The following is a 19303-nucleotide window of genomic DNA, read 5'->3' as shown; positions in this document are numbered from 1 at the left end:
GATGTCAAATGAGCACAGAATCAAATCAGTCATTTAACTGGCATGTCGTAATATGTGCAAACATAAGACTAAGGTTTCCAATCATAAAATACGTCATGAAGCGGACCTTCATGAGGAAAACCTGGTGCAAAAAGTAGCAAAGATCTTGGACAAAATTTGAATAAAACACCATGGAACAACTTCAATTGATTCTAAAAGGCTAGAGTTGTCAACACAACAGAACGATTCAGACATATCTTTTAACCCACAAACAAACTAATCAGGAGAATCCAACCATGTGATTGCTGGAAACTACAAAACACAGTGAGTCAATGTGTTCATTCATTTGACAATTTGCAGCGTATGAAGCAACAACACTTCAGGCTTGGTGGTGCGTTTCTGTGACTTGGCCTGATGACCGCCGGGCCAAAGGAAAGAATTCAACGGGGTTCACTGGGAGGAGCACGGCTCTGGAACCATCTGTTATCTGACATAACTGTAGCGTATGTGCAGGCAGGGAGCAGTATCTGGGGTGATGTAATAATGCATGGAGCAGAGCACTTTCTCACACAATGCTCCATGCGATTCGTCTCCAGCCTCCTTTCCTGCCTGGCGATCACAGAATACACACAAACACAAAACGCCTGTGGTCACTATCGCACATTTCCATGACAACACGAAACAAACAGTCATAGTACGTAGCAACCCCACCCCATGCCCGGATACAGCAAGCATCATGGTGGTGGGGGTGGGGGCAAGTACTTTCTCTTCTCTTTCTCCACATATGGTTTGCTTTACACATGCAGCCCTCATTCACAAAGATGACCTCTGCAGAACACATGTGTGCACACACACACGGACAAACTGCACCACGAGCAGCCGTTAAGAGTACAGGACACAAAAATGATCTCATTCTGACCCTTCCTATACATTTTTCAGATTTCTTGTTCATGCTTCAGCAAACAGCAATCTGATTATGAAGAGCCTGCTCGTCATGATGGGAGGGAGAGAGAAGAGTTTTCAAAAAGACCTCCCTGCGCTATGGCACGATCTTGACCTCATCATCTTGTATGTTAATACTGTCATGTCAGATTTATGCATTCTGATAACACACTAACATGCGTCATTTAGTTCAGCTTCTAGGTCGCGTCTCACACTCGTTCAGCAATATTCCGCCTGCCCTATAAGACTAGCTGGCATTTTTTCTGCCTCAATCAATCTAAAAAGAACAGCCATATTGCGATAAAGGTGCAATAATTCTGGGTATGGGTCTAAAAACGCAAAGAACGTTGCCTACTTTTTTGGCCCCGCAGCAGAGTGTTTTCCAAAAGCACAAGGGCTTAAATTCAAAACACATCTTCGACATAAAAATCCCCCCCAGGGAGGAAAAGGGGGGAGAAGGAGGACTGGGTGAGAGGGATCACAGAGGGATCACAGAACTGAGCAAGTGATTGAGAAGGCAAGATGAAGAAAGAAAGAAAGAAAGAATGAAAGAAAGGTTGAGAGAGTGAGGGCAAAGCAAAGGCTTATTCATTTACCCTCATTGTGCACCTTGATCAAATGACCAGCGAGTTCACTCGGTCAGCAGATTCTTGGAGGTGCTGTGGTCTCAGAGAGCCTGGCCTGTGTGTAGGGGGATGAAATAGCATCCATCACAATACACACTCACAGATAGAACGGCTTTGATGTGCAACACTGGAACAGGATTAAAGTACATAAGAATATTGAGGAAAACGAGCAGTAAAACAGAACTCTACAAAAGAAAACTCGAAAAAAGCCCACAAAAATGGTCTCTTCATCTTCAACACAAAGTCTTTAGTGGACCACTCAAACTGGCAGTTCAGTTCAGTCATGTGGAAATCATGAGAATACTACCACAACAGATGGCACACACTCCACATGCTTTGCAGCTCATACATTTCAAAAACCATGAATCAAAATGTTAAGATTTAGCATAACAGCAAAAGAATGTATGTTTTAAAAGCAGACTGGGAGAAGGGTTGAGGGGCACTGAGATTCAGCATGGGCTGCATACCATCAACAGCACATTTCAAACAAAAAAGACATTTATTGCTGCTGCAGGGGTTTGCCTCAGCCAAGTCAGCGCTTTGGCCCCTTGCATCGCCATATCTCATATGCAGAGCTCTTCAGACTCATTCAGGATATCGTTTGGCGTTTCATGTCGGAGAGGGCCTGGGGCCTCGGCAGTTGCTCCGTTGTTTGCTCCATTGTCTCCAGGCCAACTCTCAGCACTCTCACTTCGCAGGAAGTTATATGGAGATCAACAACGGAGAGTGTGTTGGACGGCTGTCAACTGGGGCCAGATTTGCACAGCTGATAGCGATTGATGGCGGAAAACTCAAAGGCGAATGTTCTGAGGGGCTGTATCTGGAGTCTCCAGTGTCCAAACCCAAGCTCAAAACTCTCACACATTGCACGTTTGGAAGTGCCACTAAAACAGTCAGTCATCCTCAAATTCATTGGCTATCAAGGTCATGTCCAGCTTTTAAAGCTTATAGAGTCCATCCCTAAAGACTTCATTCCCAGCGAGGGCACCACTCCAGGACCACACCACAGGAGGAAGTGGCCCAAGCTGGGCTGCTGACCCTGCCAGCGGCTGTCACTTCTCTGAATGAGCGGCTCCCTTTGGGGTCAAGTTGGAGCATGAGAAGGGCTTATGGGGTCAGCCGCCAACACCAAGCTCCCATCGGTGGGGGTGGACACGTGTGTGTGTGTGTGTGTGTGTGTGTGTATGGTATGTGTGTGTGTTCTGATTGTGAAATTAAATTATGGTGTTTCCGGAAGGGCCAACTGTGGTTTGATTCAAAGGTCCAAGGATGAAGAGTAATTTACAGTTCAAGAAATTATTGGAAAGATGGACCACAAGTCATCACAGTTAATGTTACAGTAAACTCAGACAAGCTCATGGCAGCTATGATTGCTGTTTTCTTGTGAAGAACGGAAAGAAAAGGAAAGACATGACATGGAGAAGGCTTTTGCAGGTCAATGTATCCTTACTGTGTCAGTAGATAGGATCATCCAGAGGTAATGGAGAGGGAATTGTTTACAAATACAGGACATCCCTGCATTCCTGACATCAATAAATCATATGCACATACTCCCGACCTATTTTTGCTCAGCAATGCAAAGCTCCTGGCAACTTGCCCTTTCTCTTTTTTCGTCTCACATTTGTCCCTAAAGCACCTGCCAGAAGAAAGATGAAACCCTCCAAATAGCGAAGAGGATGTCATTGACACATCAAGATGTTATCGTATCAAAGGATCATTTGTGAAGATGAATCACTGCAGTGCTGTTCTCAAACTATGGCAAGCGATTTTATCATTTACCCGCTAAATTTGACTATCTGGAATTAACATTGTAGATATCAACAACGTCTTTCTGACTAGTCGCAATTACATTTTGGATAGTTGGAATTGTCATTCAAGATATCTGTAACGTAATTGTGACTAGTCGAAACGTCAGATAGAGATATCTGTAATTTAGTTTTGACTAGGCAAAACTGAATTACAGATATCTGTCCTCACGTCATTGAAAACAACATTCAACTCGTCACACATCTTAAATGGCAATTGCAGATATCTTTAATTCAGTTTTGACTAGGCAGAATGAAAGGTGAAGATATCTCAAACGTCATTATGACTAGTGCAAATTATTGTGCAAGACGTTGCTCTTTAGTTCCGTAGCAGAGCCCGTCTAGATTTCTAGGCTAGCCCATCTACTTAGACATTGTCAGCTAATTTCCCCTCCCCAACATAATCGAAGAAAAAGTGGGCTTATTTCCTTATTTCTATGAATGGAAGAAGAATAAGCAGGCTGTAATGTCGTAGCCTACATTAATTAGTAGGCCTAGGCTACTAAATTCACCAGCACCAGCTACAGGAAATTCCATTCATAATGGTGTTGGCTGTAATCGAAAAAATCAAAGCAACATTGAATCATCAATTCTTGCTGCCAGCTCCTGTCTTGCATAGGCTGCAGCATTAAAAAGACGATTAAAAACTCCTTCGCCCTCTGGCTGCTCTGACATGGTGCTAATTACAAAGTTAACAGTTAACAGGTGCTATGTGATTTGATGATTTGAACAACAACACGCTCTTCTCCCGCCTAAAGTGGGATGCGGGCCTAATTTGCATAGCAATACAGATATCTCTAACGTCATTTCGCCTAGTCAAAACTCTAATTCAAGATATCTATAATTACATTTTGACTAGGCAGAATGAAAGTTATAGATATCTCCAATTTCAGATATCTCTAATCAAAAATCATTCAAGATATCTATAACTTGATAATAGATATCTACAATCAAATTATGACTATCCCTAACTCCAGTTTGAGATATCTACAACGTCATTTTGACTAGTCAAAATTCCATTTACAGATATCTACAATGTAATTTCGCCTAGTCAAAACTTAATTCAAGATATCTGAAAAGGAACATGTAGATATCTTGAATTGAAGTGAATTAAAGATATCTTCAACTGGAGTTATGACTATATCAAATTGTAGATATCTCTAACTGGAATTACAGATATCTACAATTCAATTGCAGATATCCGTAATTCACATAGTGGATATCTGCAACTGAATTGTAGATATCCGTAATGATAAACCCCATAGAAATGAATGGCAAATGTGGCGTCATTTGTCCTAGGATGAATGTCTTTGTGGATATCTGAAATGACGATTATGGATAGGAAGAATTCAGTTGCGGATATCTAAAATGTTCGTTTTGACTAGGCAAAACTGAATTACAGATATCTGCAATACATATCCAGTCTAGCGGGAAAATGTTAAAATCGCTTGCCATACTCAAACTGCCTCACAAGTTCACTGTGACAATCAAATGTCAAACTCAGCAAGATAAAGAGGAAGAGAAAATGAAGCAAAGAGAGAGAGAGAGAGATGAAAAGAAGAAAGGTAGAGAGAAAGAGAGAAACATAGAGTTTGAGAGGGAAAGGTGGAGAAAGAGAGAGAGTGTCTGATGTGAGAGTGTGTGTGGTGACTGCGCGATGTGGTGCGGCCTGGAGGATACAGGATTGGCTCTGCTGGGCCTGGACCTGCTCTCAACCAGCTGATGGATGAGAGAGAAGAGAGAGAGAGAGAGAGAGAGAGAGAGAGAGAAAGAAAGAAAGAGAGAAACAGAGAGAGAGAGAGAGAGCGAGACAGAGAGTTGGGAAGGGGGGGACTTCCTGTCAGGAAACAGCACCCAGCTGGGGGACACCGGCACCAGGCCAAGAGTGTCCGGCTCCACTGGGACCACACGCTGGCCCGAGGGACAGAGAGAGGGGGGTCGAAGTCACTCTGGGGCGACCACCCGAGTTTCCTCCACACAAGTAAATAACGACTCTGGCGTAACACTTCATTGAGCCTATCCGGGATCTTATTTCTTGGAAGAATCATAATTTTGTCTTTAGAAATCTGCTCATAGATTTCCTGTACGTGATGCGATTGCACGCACAGCTGAGTCACAGGTGAACACCTCACAAGGAAAGGACTGAGGCAAAGCAAAATACACAAGAGAGTTAAATGCAAGAAGTCAAAGCCAAACAAGTCCATTTAGCACACCTGGGGGGGGCAGAGGGGAGTTGGAATTCTGTTTCTGCCTTTTTCTTAAGAAACTCAGTTACCATAAATCATCTGCTCCAAGTCTGTGGTGAAAGCTACGGCCCCAGGCGTCCAACAGTCAGATCCGTTTTGAAATCTGTCACTCCCTGGGGAGTACTTACACACACACACACACACACACACACACACACTCTTCAGTGTCACCAAATCCACCACCACTTCCATTCGAGTGATTGTTGGGTGTTTAAAGTTTAAGGTTCAGAGTTAATTTTCTCCAGCTGTTTCCCCTTAACCAACTCAACCCCTCCTCCTCACACATATGTGCACTCCCACACACACACACACACACACACACACACACACACACACACGGGACAGACTGTGGCAGAACCTCAGGAAGAGAGCACGGGTGATTCATGTCAGGCATCCAATGTCGCGCTGTTCCCACGTCTCCCGGTGCCATGCAACACAACTGTAAAGGTCTCGACTACAACAACGAGAGGAAAACTCATCCATACTGTGGAAGCACGAGTCCTTGGCTTCAACGCACAATGCTGGGATATGACAATAGGCCTATGACACGTGTAAGGGTCACAAGAATTGGATCATTTCCTCAAACGTTTTTAGATTGCGCTTTTCTTTTTTCCTATACATCCTGAGCCAGAGGGCTTTCAGGGGGATCGCAGGAACACCAGGGGCCTAATAAATCAGGAACTGTAGATCGATGCTTCTTGAGGACACGCCGACAACTCTGGAGTGATGAAGAGGTCCGCAGACAACCACTAAATCAAATTTCATCTGACAGAACTCAGGGGGCCAGCTCTGACAGTAACACGCTGCATGGTTACAGATTTTAGGACATGCGTTCCCCCCCTCACAATCCCCCGTTGCCGAGGATACGCCTCATCAGACGAGCCAACAACAAAGGGCATTATGCAACGATCTGAGGAGCCATGAGAAACCAACTACAAACCTTTAGGAGGAAATACGATTACACGCTGGGGGAGCGCTCTTTCAAATGTCAGCTCGTCTCTTCGTCAAACTTGCGAGAGACTAACTTTGCTTGCTGTGGCAAACGGGCTATATAAAGACCTACCTAGAGGACACACGTAGTTGCTGGACATATCTCGGTGCCCCCAAGCATGTGCGTCAAACTTGGACATATCAGCAGCTGAGATGTTGAGAGGGAGCAGGAGTGGGAAAGACACAGGAGAGAGTTGAGTAGAGAGGGAGGAGGGGGGACTGAAGGCCAATATATATATAGTCTCTGAAGCGTTTTTTAGTCGCCTGTGTAACGTCCGTCTATTGTTAGCAATAAAATTCCATTAGAATCAATATTGCCTTTTATACCAGCAGTGCTTAACGCAAGTGTCACAGGCGAACAAAGCATATTTTTACGCTTCACTTCTATATCTAGAGTGCATGCAAAGTGTACACATACAAAACCCATTGTTAAGCGCACACTCTCTCTTCCATTGTCAGAGACGGATGTGGTGTTGATTGATTAATACATGTTTCATTCGTGTCTAGGCCAAATCTTGCTTGCGGTGCAAATGCCCAGTGAGAAAGAGGAGCAGTAGATAAACCCAAAAGTGGCTGAGGACACTATGAGAGAAAAGTGGCTGAGGACTCTATGAGAGAAAAGTGGCTGAGGACTCTATGAGAGAAAAGTGGCGGAGGACACTATGAGAGAAAAGACGGGAAGATACGAGATCCAAGTACGAAGAGAAAGGGAGGAAGGGAAAGATGAAGCCAAAAAAATAATGCCTCCTTTTCTATTTACTCAGCTATGCAAACTAAGAACTGGGCTATGCTCCACCGGAATACCACGCTGCTCAAGACACCCTCCCCCCATACACACACACACACACACACACCATGAGTATCTAAAGGCCACAACCTGCAGGGTCCTGGCTTTCGACTGTTCCCCCATCTCTCCCTCTGTCCGGCCGCCAGAGCCCAGAGACAAAGAGCCACTAACACAGCAGCCGGCTGGAGACGGCCGGCGTTTCTGGGGAGACGCTGCCGCAGTGCAACGCACTAAATTGCACTCAGCGCGATATCGCTCTGTAGCGCTCGCCAAATGGCACTAGCTGGTGCCGTCGAAACATCCCAGACAAGTCAAGCAAGATAGTGGTGAGATAGATGGGGTGATGGGGCGGGAGTGGGGGGGGGGGGGTAACAGTGGAGGACAAAGGAGCACGATGGAGAAGGGAGGACGAGACGAGGGAGAGGGTGGAGACCACAGAGGAGATTCTTTGAGGGTGAGGCAGATAGTGACTCTGGGGTTTAAACTTTGATCACTGTTAAATTCATATACTGTCGTCATGCTAACACACACACAGAGAGAGAGAGAGAGAGAGAGAGAGAGAGAGAGAGAGAGAGAGAAGAGAGAGAGAGAGAGAGAGAGAGAGAGAGAGAGAGAGAGAAGAGAGAGAGTGAGTCTCTCGCTTGCTCCCCCTCTCGTCCTTCTCTCCCTTTCTCTGCTCAACGCATCAGGGGCCTGGTCTTTGCAGCATGTGGGCTGAGTTCTGACATCACTCCTTCAGGCAGAGGCCAGTATCATTCCCCCAGCCCCATGAGAGAGAGAGAGAGAGAGAGAGAGAGGGGAGAGGGGAGAGGGGAGAGGGGAGAGGGGCAGCGTCCGTGGGCTGGCTTCATTACCCCTGAAGGCAGCCAGTACCAAACACGACAGACTCTTCAATTCGCCATGCTTCCTGTCGGGTAAGGAAAACACCTGACAAAAACAGAGAGAGAGAGTTGGCGTCCCTTTGAAGTGGCTTCCTGCTAATGAGGCGACTTGACATCATCACTGCGGATCTACAAATTAGGTTGGATGACCCAGGGCTGTGGGCAGGCCTTTAACTCAATTCAAAGATCTACTTGCCAGCTGGTGTTACCAAGACCATTTGCTACCAGCAGCAGTGAGATTTTTCAATGCGTGACTGGAACAGATCTAAGGTCCACGTCCTCTGACTGGATCAGTTGAGCAAAATCAGCTGCTGGCTTTGCAGAGGGACAATATTAAGAGTCTCTGTAACCAAGTCAAAAAACTCTGATCCCACTGATGTACTGATGCCAAGACTGAAGACAGACACCCTATTCTGTTCGAGCTGTCGCCCCTGTGGAGGCTCCCGCGCGTTTCCTCCTGAAGACTGGGAGAATTCAGGTCAACTGGTTCTTTGGCTGGCGAACGCGTCCAGACAGACACGCGGCCCCAGACTTGGAAGCGAGGCAGAGATGTGGCTTCTGACTGAGACGACGTCGTCTTGCTTCTGATCTCATGTTTCTACCTCCTCTCTTGCCCCGCTAAGCTCTCTCGCAGCGTTCCCACATTCTTTCTCCCCCCAGCCTCTTTCTGAGTGCCGCATGTCCTTCCCGCTTGCCGTCCCTAACTCTGCCCACAAGCTAGTTCACCCGTAACTGGGACGCGTGTGCCTTGTGTTTGGGCGGAGTGCCCACCACTTTGCTCATTCTGCCTTTTGTTCTGGACTGAGGTGGACGCCAGAGCTCTTTATTCCCAGAACTCCTCGTGAGGTGGCCGGACGACACACCCACCTCTCCCACTGCTCTGCTCTCCTCTCAGTTTCCAACGTGTGCTTTTCTAATCTCGCCTTTTTTGTGCCGCACAGTCTCTCTGTTCATCTGTTCAACTGCACTCCCTTTCCCATCTAGCTGCCTTCTCTTTTCTTAGACTTCTCATTTCCCAAACGTATCAAATCACTTGTGCTGCTCAGGATGACTACAGAATACAAAGTAATGCAACCTTGGCATGCAAAATCCTTAATTCTACATTTCCCATATATACAAATCCTGGCCTCAGCTTCTAATCTCTCCTTTTTCCTTTCTGCCCCTCCTTTTCTTTTTTTTTTTTTTTCTCTCTCTCTCTCTCTCTCTCTCTCTCTCTCTCTCTCTCTCTCTCTCTCTCTCTCTCTCTCTCTCTCTCTCTCTCTCTCTCTCTCTCTCTCTCTCTCTCTCTCTCTCTCTCTCTCGTCTCATCTCTCTCTCTCTCTCTCTCTCTCTCTCTCTCTCTCTCTCTCTCTCTCTCTCTCTCTCTCTCTCTCTCTCTCTCTCTCTCTCTCTCTCTCTCTCTCTCTCTCTCTCTCTCTCCAGTGAAGGACAGTGCACCATTCCGTTGGGCTTCTCCCACGCGTGCGGAAAAATAAACAGCCATGTGCACGTTCTGTAGGAATTTTAATGACTTCCATGACTCTGGCCTGTTACCTGCCAAAGCGAGTATTATGGGGAGCTCTGGCCGAGCGAGGAGTAATTAGACGGCTCGGGGAGAAGTAAAGCAGGGATGGTGGCCAAGCACACAAACAGGGCGGCCACACCCACTCCACTCTCTTGGTTCCCTTTGCATTTTCTTCCTCTTCCTACTTGTGTTGATTCAGATTCTTCTCCGACGCCCCATCCCGTCCCTCTTCTTCTGCTACTTAAAGGTAAAGTCCGCCATTATAAATCCATACACTTCTGCTACTTAAAGGTAAAGTCCGCCATTATAAATCCATACACTTCTGCTACTTAAAGGTAAAGTCTGCGATTATAAATCCATACACTTTTTCTAATTAAAAGGTAATGTCCGCGATTATAAACCCATAAACTTTTTCTAGTTAAAGGTAATGTCTGTGATTATTAACCCATAAACTTTTTCTACTTAAAAGGTAAATACTGTGATTAAAAGCCCATGCTGGCGCCGTAAGAGGGAAACAAACAGCATGGCTCAAACTGGGCCGTAAACAATCCCAGACAATCAACATACATCAGGAGCACAGAAGGGACAGGGGTGAATTCAATTGGCTGCTGAGCTCAAACAGCAATAGCTTTTTGTGAAACCCTAACCGAATTACAGACTGCATCTTTATATAATCCAAATATTTACCGTTCATATCATACAATCACATCCTTTTTTCTTCATTAATCTCATACCACCCACAACTTCTGTTCCCCTGCAGAAAACCATGCGCTTTCCTACCTCCACCTCCACCAGTCCTCTACTCACTCGGCTCATGGGGCCACCTGAAGGACCCCACCCCCCACCCATCACCTCCACCATTAGATGCAGTAATATTTCGCTGAGTCTCTGAGGCCCTCTTACCAGCCGTACAAATGAGGGGAAATGGGCTCTTTTACTGAGCTGCATCAACAAACACGGCCTCCTTTTAAACGCCTGCAGGGACGACGCCTCACAGGAAGACGCCGCTCAGAGAGCACTGGGGGTGAGACTGGGGGGGGGGGGGTGGTGGTGGTGGTGGTGGTGGCGTCTGGAGGCCTTGAGCTGAGGATGGGTGGTCTTCGGTGTGTGTGTGTGTGTGTGTGTGTGTGTGAGGGGGAGGACACCTTCACGTGGTGAACGTGCAGAATATGGAAGCAACAGCTTAGCCTCTCGCTGAACCGTGACGCTCTGCGTGTTGCACCCAGACCATAGCGGGAGGCCATGGAGTTCCACCGCGGGGCTTACCCGACTGGGACCAAACCACCCACATGAAGAGAGCGCTCGCTCCATCAGGGTAAAACATCACGAGTCAGACTCACAGCAGTCTGCAGTCACAGGGACTGCATTCCTCTAAAGCAAACAATCACTCACAAGACAGCCACTGACCTTGGCAATGGAGTTCCCCTCACGCATGAAGTGTTTGACAATAGTTGAACCCACCCACACACATGCTAATGAGCAACAGATCGACCACAAATAACGAACAGATCGACCACAAATAATGAACAGATCGACCACAAATAATGAACAGATCGACCACAAATAATGAACAGATTGACCACAAATAACAAACAGATCGACCGCAAATAACTCCTGACAATAAGATGAGCGTCTAAACAGACTCAGACAGCAAATTTATCTTCCTCAAGAACTTTGCTTTGGAAAATGTCATATCATATCGCTATCTCCAAAAGAACAAGGCCGGACATAGACAGTAACACGAGAGAAGAAAACTGGTAACAGTTCCTGGGGTTGTGCTTTCACTACAAATAATACAATTATTTTGGGTGCACAGAGAGGTATTATTTCTCTTTTATTTTCAGGTCTTCCTGTTCTGCTGTTGTGTGCTGGCGATGCAGATAGGAACACCCAAGCACACTCTGGGTAAATGTTTGGATTTCCAAACCCCACTGCAGTGTTTTTCTTTCTCCTCCAACCCAGACCAGCTGTAGAGGAAATGACAATGCTAAAAAAAAAAAAAAAAACAAGGGCCAATCTCTGCAATTAATAAACGTACCCCCCACTCAACTCCGTATCTCTCTCCCTCCCCCCTTATACATCCATGACTCTCTCTCCCTCCCTTCATCCATCCATCTCTCTTGCTCTCTCCATCCATCCATATCTCTCTCCTCCTTTCTTTTACTTCATTTCTCTCCCCGTCCTTCTTCTCTCTTCTCTCTTAGTCTCCACACATCCTGGCTGCTAAGCCTGGGGCCTGCGCTGGGTGTTCCCTGGACAATGAGATTGGGACTTGAAAAGTGATACATGACATAATGAAATAAGGGAACGTGCCTGCACACTCACATGTAGAGGCACATGTACGTGTACACACACACACACACACACACACTGCTGTAATGCTGGAGGAATCTGGGCTGATGTCTTCGGGGAGCCTCGGACTAAAATGGGAGCCAGATTTTTGGGGTGTAGGTGTTGCAGAGCAGCAGATCGCCGCAGCTCTGGGACTGGTAACCTCCGTAGCAATACCTGTGGTTTCCCCCTATCCTGTGTCCATCTGGGCGCCGGCCAACTCAAGTCCTCCAGGTCTCGTACGCATGTTTGTCTGCTCAACTGAAAACATACAGTCGGGACCAGCCGGATTTCTACATTTGTGTGTGTGTGTGTGTGTGTGTGTGTGTGTGTGTGTGTGTGTGTGTGTGTATATATATATATATATATATGTATATATATATGTATATATATATATATATATATATATATATATTTATGTGGGTGTGCACGTCTATGTGTGTGCAGGGCGGAGTGGGTTTAAGACACAATAATCTGAGAGTGACTGGTCTTAATCCATCTCCTCCATAGGGAAATGACTTTTTCTATTCCCATGATGTGGCTGGGGGGGGAGGAGTGGGGCGTAAAAGCTGCTCCTCTGCCTCGCAGCGAGTGCCGTCTCCTTCCTATATTGATCTCTTAAAACTCACAGATAGACATCTCTTTCACTCACAAATGCTTTTTCTTCATCATCCCGCATCGAGTAGACTTCCTTTTCCTTTACTCTTTTCTCTCTCTCTCTCTCTCTCTCTCTATCTTTCTTTCCCTCTCCCACCCCCTGTTCCTCCTCCAAGTCTCTGCAGATGGGCTCCAGATTGCTCCATGCGCTTGATAAGGGCTTTTCATCAGAGCTGTCAGCATTACCTGCTCGCCGCTCTGGGCGCGCTCAGTGCGCCACTGCAGGGTCCTTCTCACGCCACTCGCATTCCTCCTTTTCAGGGGGGCTTCTGATTCTCATTTCCTCTCCCGCCATTCTCCATCAAAGAGCGCGGCTAATGCTGCCTGCACAAAGCCCCCGCAAATAAAAAGCATGGATGGCAAAAAAGAAAGAAAGAAAGAAAGAAAGAAAGAAAGAAAGAGAGAGAGGAAGAAGAAAAGGTGCGGCCCCTTAAGGAACCGAGGGGTGGTTGTGGAGTGAGGGTGAAGCACCATGACGAACTACAGGCTGCATTTTCCCCTCGAGCTGCTGAGGAATGTGCCCCATCAGATGTTTTTAAAGGCCAAAGTGATCACACTTTAGTCATCCTTCTGCAGTGTCCTTCTGCAGCATGCAGAATAAACCCCATTTCAATGACTGCAATGGATAACCATAAAGGAACTCACCAGATCCATGAATGAGAAGGACTCAGGACAGACAAAAACGTGAACGGCTGAAAATACAGGCATATTGTGGCATAGATTCTATAAAGATACAACCAATTTTGTTACTACAACATGGCTACCACAACAAGGGCCAAGGGATGTGTGTTTGAATACATAAATAGCGAACACTAAAGAACGCAATAGTGGGCCTCTACTGGTCACTGGCTATGCTACTGCCTCCAATAAAAATGGGATTGAGAAGAGGCCTGAGTGAACAGGAAACTTCAGGCGATGAGGCCATGCCAACGGTATGCACGCCTTTGGTCCGAGGGTCAATATTTGCCCACGTCTGAGGCACAGGCTTCCATGATGTCAGTTTTTTTTTTCTCTCTCGTATAACGTTAGAGATTCTTTAAAAAGCAGGACCAAGGGAGAGCCGGGACCAGGACCAGGCCAGGATCTCCACTGAGATATGGGGTGCATGGAAAAACGGGAACATCCATTGTTATCCAGGAACTCGCAAGGCCAGGACACGTAAAGCAATATCCTTCTTCCTGTATCCTCTCCTGCTGCAATCACTCCTATTCCAACACAATATATTTGCTTTTTCTGTCTTGTTAGAAAAAAAGATGGTTTACAAGAAGGAACTGGTGGAGACTGCTGTCACTAGGGAAATGGTTTATGGATACAAAATGAGGGAGCAGTTCAGGAAGTTAAGCAACAGGTCAAACTTTTAGCAGAAATAATACCTTAGAGAGTAGCAATGAGTGTTGCAATGACTAAAGACAGACAATGATATCTAGACACGAAGCGGAAACGAGGATCTCTGGCCTGGACAATAGCAGCTTTGAAATACCACTTTAAAGGGAGAAACTCTGCAGCCTGATCGCTGATGTTTATTGAATTTATTTGTTTTTTGAAAATGTCTGTCAGTACCTTCTGTCATCTGTTAACCAACATGATGAATATGCTGATGCTTCAGACAGATTACCTCATCGCCCTCTCTACAAGTCAAAACGGCTGCTCTCGAAGCGTGACGGAGAGCCAAGAGTTTGTTTGTTTGAAGGGATGTGGGGGAAGAGCGGAGAGCCGATTTATCAAAAGGGTCCACCTGTGGGTTGGCCCAGCGGTGGACTCCAGGTCAGAGTTGGAAATGGACGTCACTAGAGGCGAGGGAACGCCCTGCCTCTGGCTAAAACAAAAACAGACAGACACCCACCCACCTTCACTGAATAGACGCACCCACAAACATATATACGCGTCCACCCCAACCCCCACAGGCATCCCACTGGCACAAATCACTGAGCCAGTCGGCCCTGCAGCAGGATGGGCCACTCTGTCAACCAACTCCTTAGTCGTACATTTTGCAAGATTCCTCCATCTGACTTTTTAATGTGCACACAACAGAAAGCAAAAGACATAAATTAAACACATCCTCAGAGATAAATAATTCAATTGAGCAGACGAGAGAAACTTTTGGAATGACTGACTGGGCTACATTTTAGAGACTCAGGGAAGGCACAATGCCCATGAGTGGAGAGCTAAAAATAAAAACATTGAGGATATGTCATGCATCTTTCATGGAAGCAGAACTATGTTGACACAAGACGTAGCGTTTAAGATGTAATGCGATTTAGCGTGCTAACAAAACTTCATCCAATCTATAGCCCAATTCCAAAACAACACACACACTACCCTTTGTGCATCCACCTGCAAGTCTTTTTAGGTTAAAATGACCCTTGAATAGTCGATCATTCAGGAGTTAGACCCACTGTTAAAACATAGTTTCAAAGGCGTTTTTAACACATGAGCTAGGCAGCACCTGCCATCATGCTAAAACTATGCGATCTTCTTGTCATAGCCCCATGTTTTAAATCTCTCTTTGTGGCCCAACCCAAACACATTTGGTTCCATTTAATGGCTCTCATTATTCAGCATGACTCAATTACACAGGGTCCGGCTCTGAATCTCTCCCAAACTCCCTCACCGGAGACTGGAGAGAGAGAGAGAGCGCCAAGACGGGCTCTTACGCGAGAGCTCAACTCTCTCTGAGCAAGTAGACTACCACAATAAAACAAACTCTGTGTTTGTCTGTGTTTTGAGTGTGTGCTCCCAGCAACTCTTGAGTCACACTTAAACACGCAAAAAATACAGTATGGCGGTATGAGTATGCTCATCTATGTGTGTGTGTGTGTGTGTGTGCTTTCCCCTCATGCCTCTTTGAATGTGCTGGTTAAGTGACTGCAGCTGAGGCGAACAGCTGGAAGCCATGCTGCAGAGTGACATAATTGCGGGCGTCCCGGCTTAGGGCTTTGTGCACAAACATGGCGACCACGGCGCATATTACATAAACCCCGTCTGATTGGCAGGCGGAGCGAGCAACACCCATCATATGTGCCTGCAAGCCATCCTCGCCCAGAGATCTGAAGGGAGCGAACCGACTGACGACATCCAACATGAAATGAAAGGAATTATACTGGACGTGCCGTGGGGCTTGGCGAGATATATTAAACAGAATGTTTGTGGATCTTGAAGGGGTTTTTTTTGGAGCACTTGAAGATTAAAGTTGAGATTGAAGGATGTAGAGCATGTCATGACGAGAGTGACGAGCTGGGCCAACATGTGCAGAAAAGTCGTCAAAACTACACCAGGACCGATTTCATTAAAAAAAACAGACCTTTGGGTATATCATAAAAAATAAACTGACCATTACACAAATGAAATTCTTTAACATTTAGAGTTGAAAAACAACATTTAAGGGAAATACACAGAGGGGCAATTGTAGCAATTAAATTATATAGGCCTACTTCTACTGAGCCTGTAAAACTGCATTTCTTCCAAAGCCTTCAGGATCCAACGTCCATGGAAATACTGCCTAGTTGGTTGAGTATACTTCAGGTAGCGTTAACAACTGCATTCAGGCAGGATAGGTTAGAATCTGGTTACATCAGCTGGGTGGCTCCCAAAACAACAAGGGTCAAATTTCAGCTCATAGGCTACAATTAATGGAAAATGGCATGGCAGCAGGTAAAAAAAAGGGATGAAAAACACCAACTATGTAAAGTGTGTGTACTTGCAGAATCTTATCATTGTCAGATTAAAGCTTACACAAATATATGTCTGGCTCTTGAGCTTGGGGGATATAAGTGCAGGCTTAACTGGCGACGTGCTCCCTGAAAGCCCTGTAGAGGGACTGATTTACAGGTCTTGCCGGAGGACAGAAGCGCCAGCCAAGCCACACTCGTGTCTCTAACTGAAGCGAATCATGAAAAACAACAGACTTCCCTCCAAACTATAAATTTAGAGAGGGGCTCAGTGGGATGCTGGTTAAGTCCTCTGCCATCAAGTAGTCAACTCCCACTAGGGAGAAGAAAACTGCAGGGGGAACCACTGGGGCCACGTTTAGGGGAACCTTCTGGGAGAGCTCCGAGGACTCCTTTGGAGCAGGAACAAAACGAGAGAACAGCCGAACATTCTTATATCATCATCATCATCCGCCTCCTTAGAGCTTGTTCCTTCATCTTTAGTTTCATCAGTAGCGTTTCTGAAGTGTGTGATCCACAAAAAGTCACCAATTGAAATAATAAAAGTCAGTGAACATTAAACCAGCATTAGGTTTATCATCCTAATAGAGGAGACCAGATTTGTAGGAGGGGTTTTCTTGGTGCAAATCAACTGCACGAACTTCCAAGGGTCCCAGCCATCTTATTAGGCGTTACTGAAGAATGCTTGCAGACACATGGAGAACAGTGTTTACAGGGGGGTTGGGGAGAGGACAAGCGCTATCATGTGGACAGAGAATTATCCTCTCAAAGACACGCATTCATCCGAGACATCACAAAAAAACGGCGAAAAGAAAGAGCTGCTGCTTTCATCTCCTCACCAACACTTAAGCACACGTCGGTAAACAGACATTTGAAAAGCAAACAGCCACTTCTGACAAGTCCACTTAGCCCAAATGTTTAACGTGTGAATCTCTTGAAGACAACTGTGTGAGAGGGGCCAGACAAGGAGAGAGGGTAGAATATCCTCTGCTCACTTTCCAAAACAAAAGCCGTTCCTCATGTCCACCCATCAGAGTCATGCACTTCCCTTAGATGTTCCCATCCGGTACGCTTGTAACTTCACCAGAACCACATAGATCTGCAAGGGCTAAAGGCCCTCAGGCAAAAGTGCTCATGGAGGCTGAAAGGGATTAACCCCTGAAAACTTCCCATCCACACTCACATCATACACAAACAAATCCACATTCCCACTTTACCTTGACTGTTTGGATCTCTTGTTACACGGGATAGAGCCCTGCAGGCAAAGACGTGGCTGAGGGGAACTACAGGGGACAGGGAAAGGACAACAGAGCCCTGGGGTGAGGCCATCTGAAATCTCTCCTTGCACAAACACAAGGGGCTTAGCCAACAGCAGGGACTCCTCCACCCTCCCTCAAAACGGAGTCATCAATCTGCTCCAGGGGTCACCGTGACCGCCAAGGCAGCGAACTAGAGGGCAACTGACATTGGCAATGGCCACTAACCTCCAGCTTGCTTTAGACGGAAGTAATGCTCAATCAATAAGCTGTGAATTCTGATTGAAGTCATTTCATTTCACAAACTATGCCTCAGACAACCTTGTCAGTAACTCACACAGCCCATCAGAAAAAAAGGTCCAGCACTGTTAACTTAAATTCCTTAAATGAAATGGCGAAATAAAAAGATCACAGAAGCACCAACCTGACACTGGAGAGTAGAGGCAAACAAAGTGAAAAAGACTGGTCCTTGGCCTTCTTTTCACAGCGAGTTTTGTTCACAAGAGCAAGACCTTCTGCTCGTGCCTGGTCCTCTTCTGCCCGTTTCTCCCTCCCTCTCTCTCTCTCTCTCTCTCTCTCTCTCTCTCTTTCTCTCTCTCTCTCTTTCACAAAATACTCCCTCTGTTTGGTTAGGTGGAAGTCCTTTTTTTCCCTTTTTTTCCAAAAACACTTCTTGTCTTGATAGGGAACAGGCACCAATAGCTGGCTCTAACCAGAATCAAGCCTCTTCCAGTTCAGGGAGGGAACTTTTGTCTTTTCTCCCTCTCTCTCTCTAAAGGGAGAGGTAAAGAGAGGGTTGGGGGAGGAGGAGAACAAGTGATAGCAGCACACACACAAACTTTATCAGCTTGGCAAGAGGAGAGCAGCTTGATCTGTGGAGTGGTGGGGGGTGGATGCTGGTGGTGGCAGTGGTTTGGGGTGGAGAGGGGAGGAGAGGGGAGGGGGTCGCTTACCACTGATTGCAATTCTCCAGACACACATATGGAGGCGAAAGGCTAAGGGCTTTTTTCTGTGAAGGGAACATATTTTTTCAACCATTTATTTTCACCAAACAGGAGGAAGGAGGAGGATTGCAAGGTTACAGGACTGCAGAGCCCCTCTGCACTTTCTTGCTTTTAAAAAGTTGGCCACCGCCCTCCCCTCTCTCTCTCCTTCTCCCTCTCTCTCTCCTTCTCCCTCTCTCTCTCCTCCTCCCTCTCTCTCTCCTCCTCTTTCAAGCTTGTCTTCATGGGTCCCAAAGGACTGGCGAGTCTGAACAATAGGCTGCGGAGGAGTACAAAAAATAGAAGAGGGAGGGAAAAAAAGAAAGACAGACACAGCTGCTTTCAGAGTGACCGGCAATCCAACCCCTCGCCACCCCAGTGTCCCAACCCCCCAATCTCCCCCCCAAATCTCTCCAAAGCCCAAATCTTTTCCCACTGAGAGCTCAAGTATATTTCCTGGAGTGTCGAATCCCTCATTCTTGTTAGGAGAAGGAGTTTCTAAGGAGAATTGAGGGGGACAAAGCACAGCAGTTGAAGCTCTTGAGAGTTTTTTTTCTATTATTATTTTGGGAGGCCCACTCCCAAATCGCCCATAAATTCGCCTTGTGAGCTCCTGGGCCGTGACTCTGTAGGGCCTCGCTGAGGGTT

At 46.3% G+C, this 19303-nt stretch overlaps 1 protein-coding gene across 2 annotated transcripts in view; it reads right to left on the bottom strand.

Moving 5' to 3' along the window:
- The window catches only part of add3a (adducin 3 (gamma) a), a 105323-nt gene that overhangs the window by 55335 nt on the left and 30685 nt on the right, over window positions 1–19303 (bottom strand). The window contains exon 1 of one of the 2 annotated variants that reach the window (XM_076293297.1): window positions 18097–18245. The exons of the other annotated variant lie outside the window; for it this stretch is intronic. The gene's annotated coding sequence lies outside the window, so the exon portion shown is untranslated. Of the gene's footprint in view, window positions 1–18096; window positions 18246–19303 lie in introns of those variants that run through there. 2 annotated transcript variants of the gene reach the window in all.

This window comes from Alosa pseudoharengus, unplaced genomic scaffold, assembly GCF_046254945.1.
Source record: "Alosa pseudoharengus isolate Yale_2024_CS ecotype anadromous, Long Island Sound unplaced genomic scaffold, YU_APseudo_1.1 YU_APseudo_1.1_scf_1, whole genome shotgun sequence".
NCBI lineage: Eukaryota > Metazoa > Chordata > Actinopteri > Clupeiformes > Clupeidae > Alosa > Alosa pseudoharengus.
This window is presented reverse-complemented; position numbering and strand designations above follow the sequence as displayed.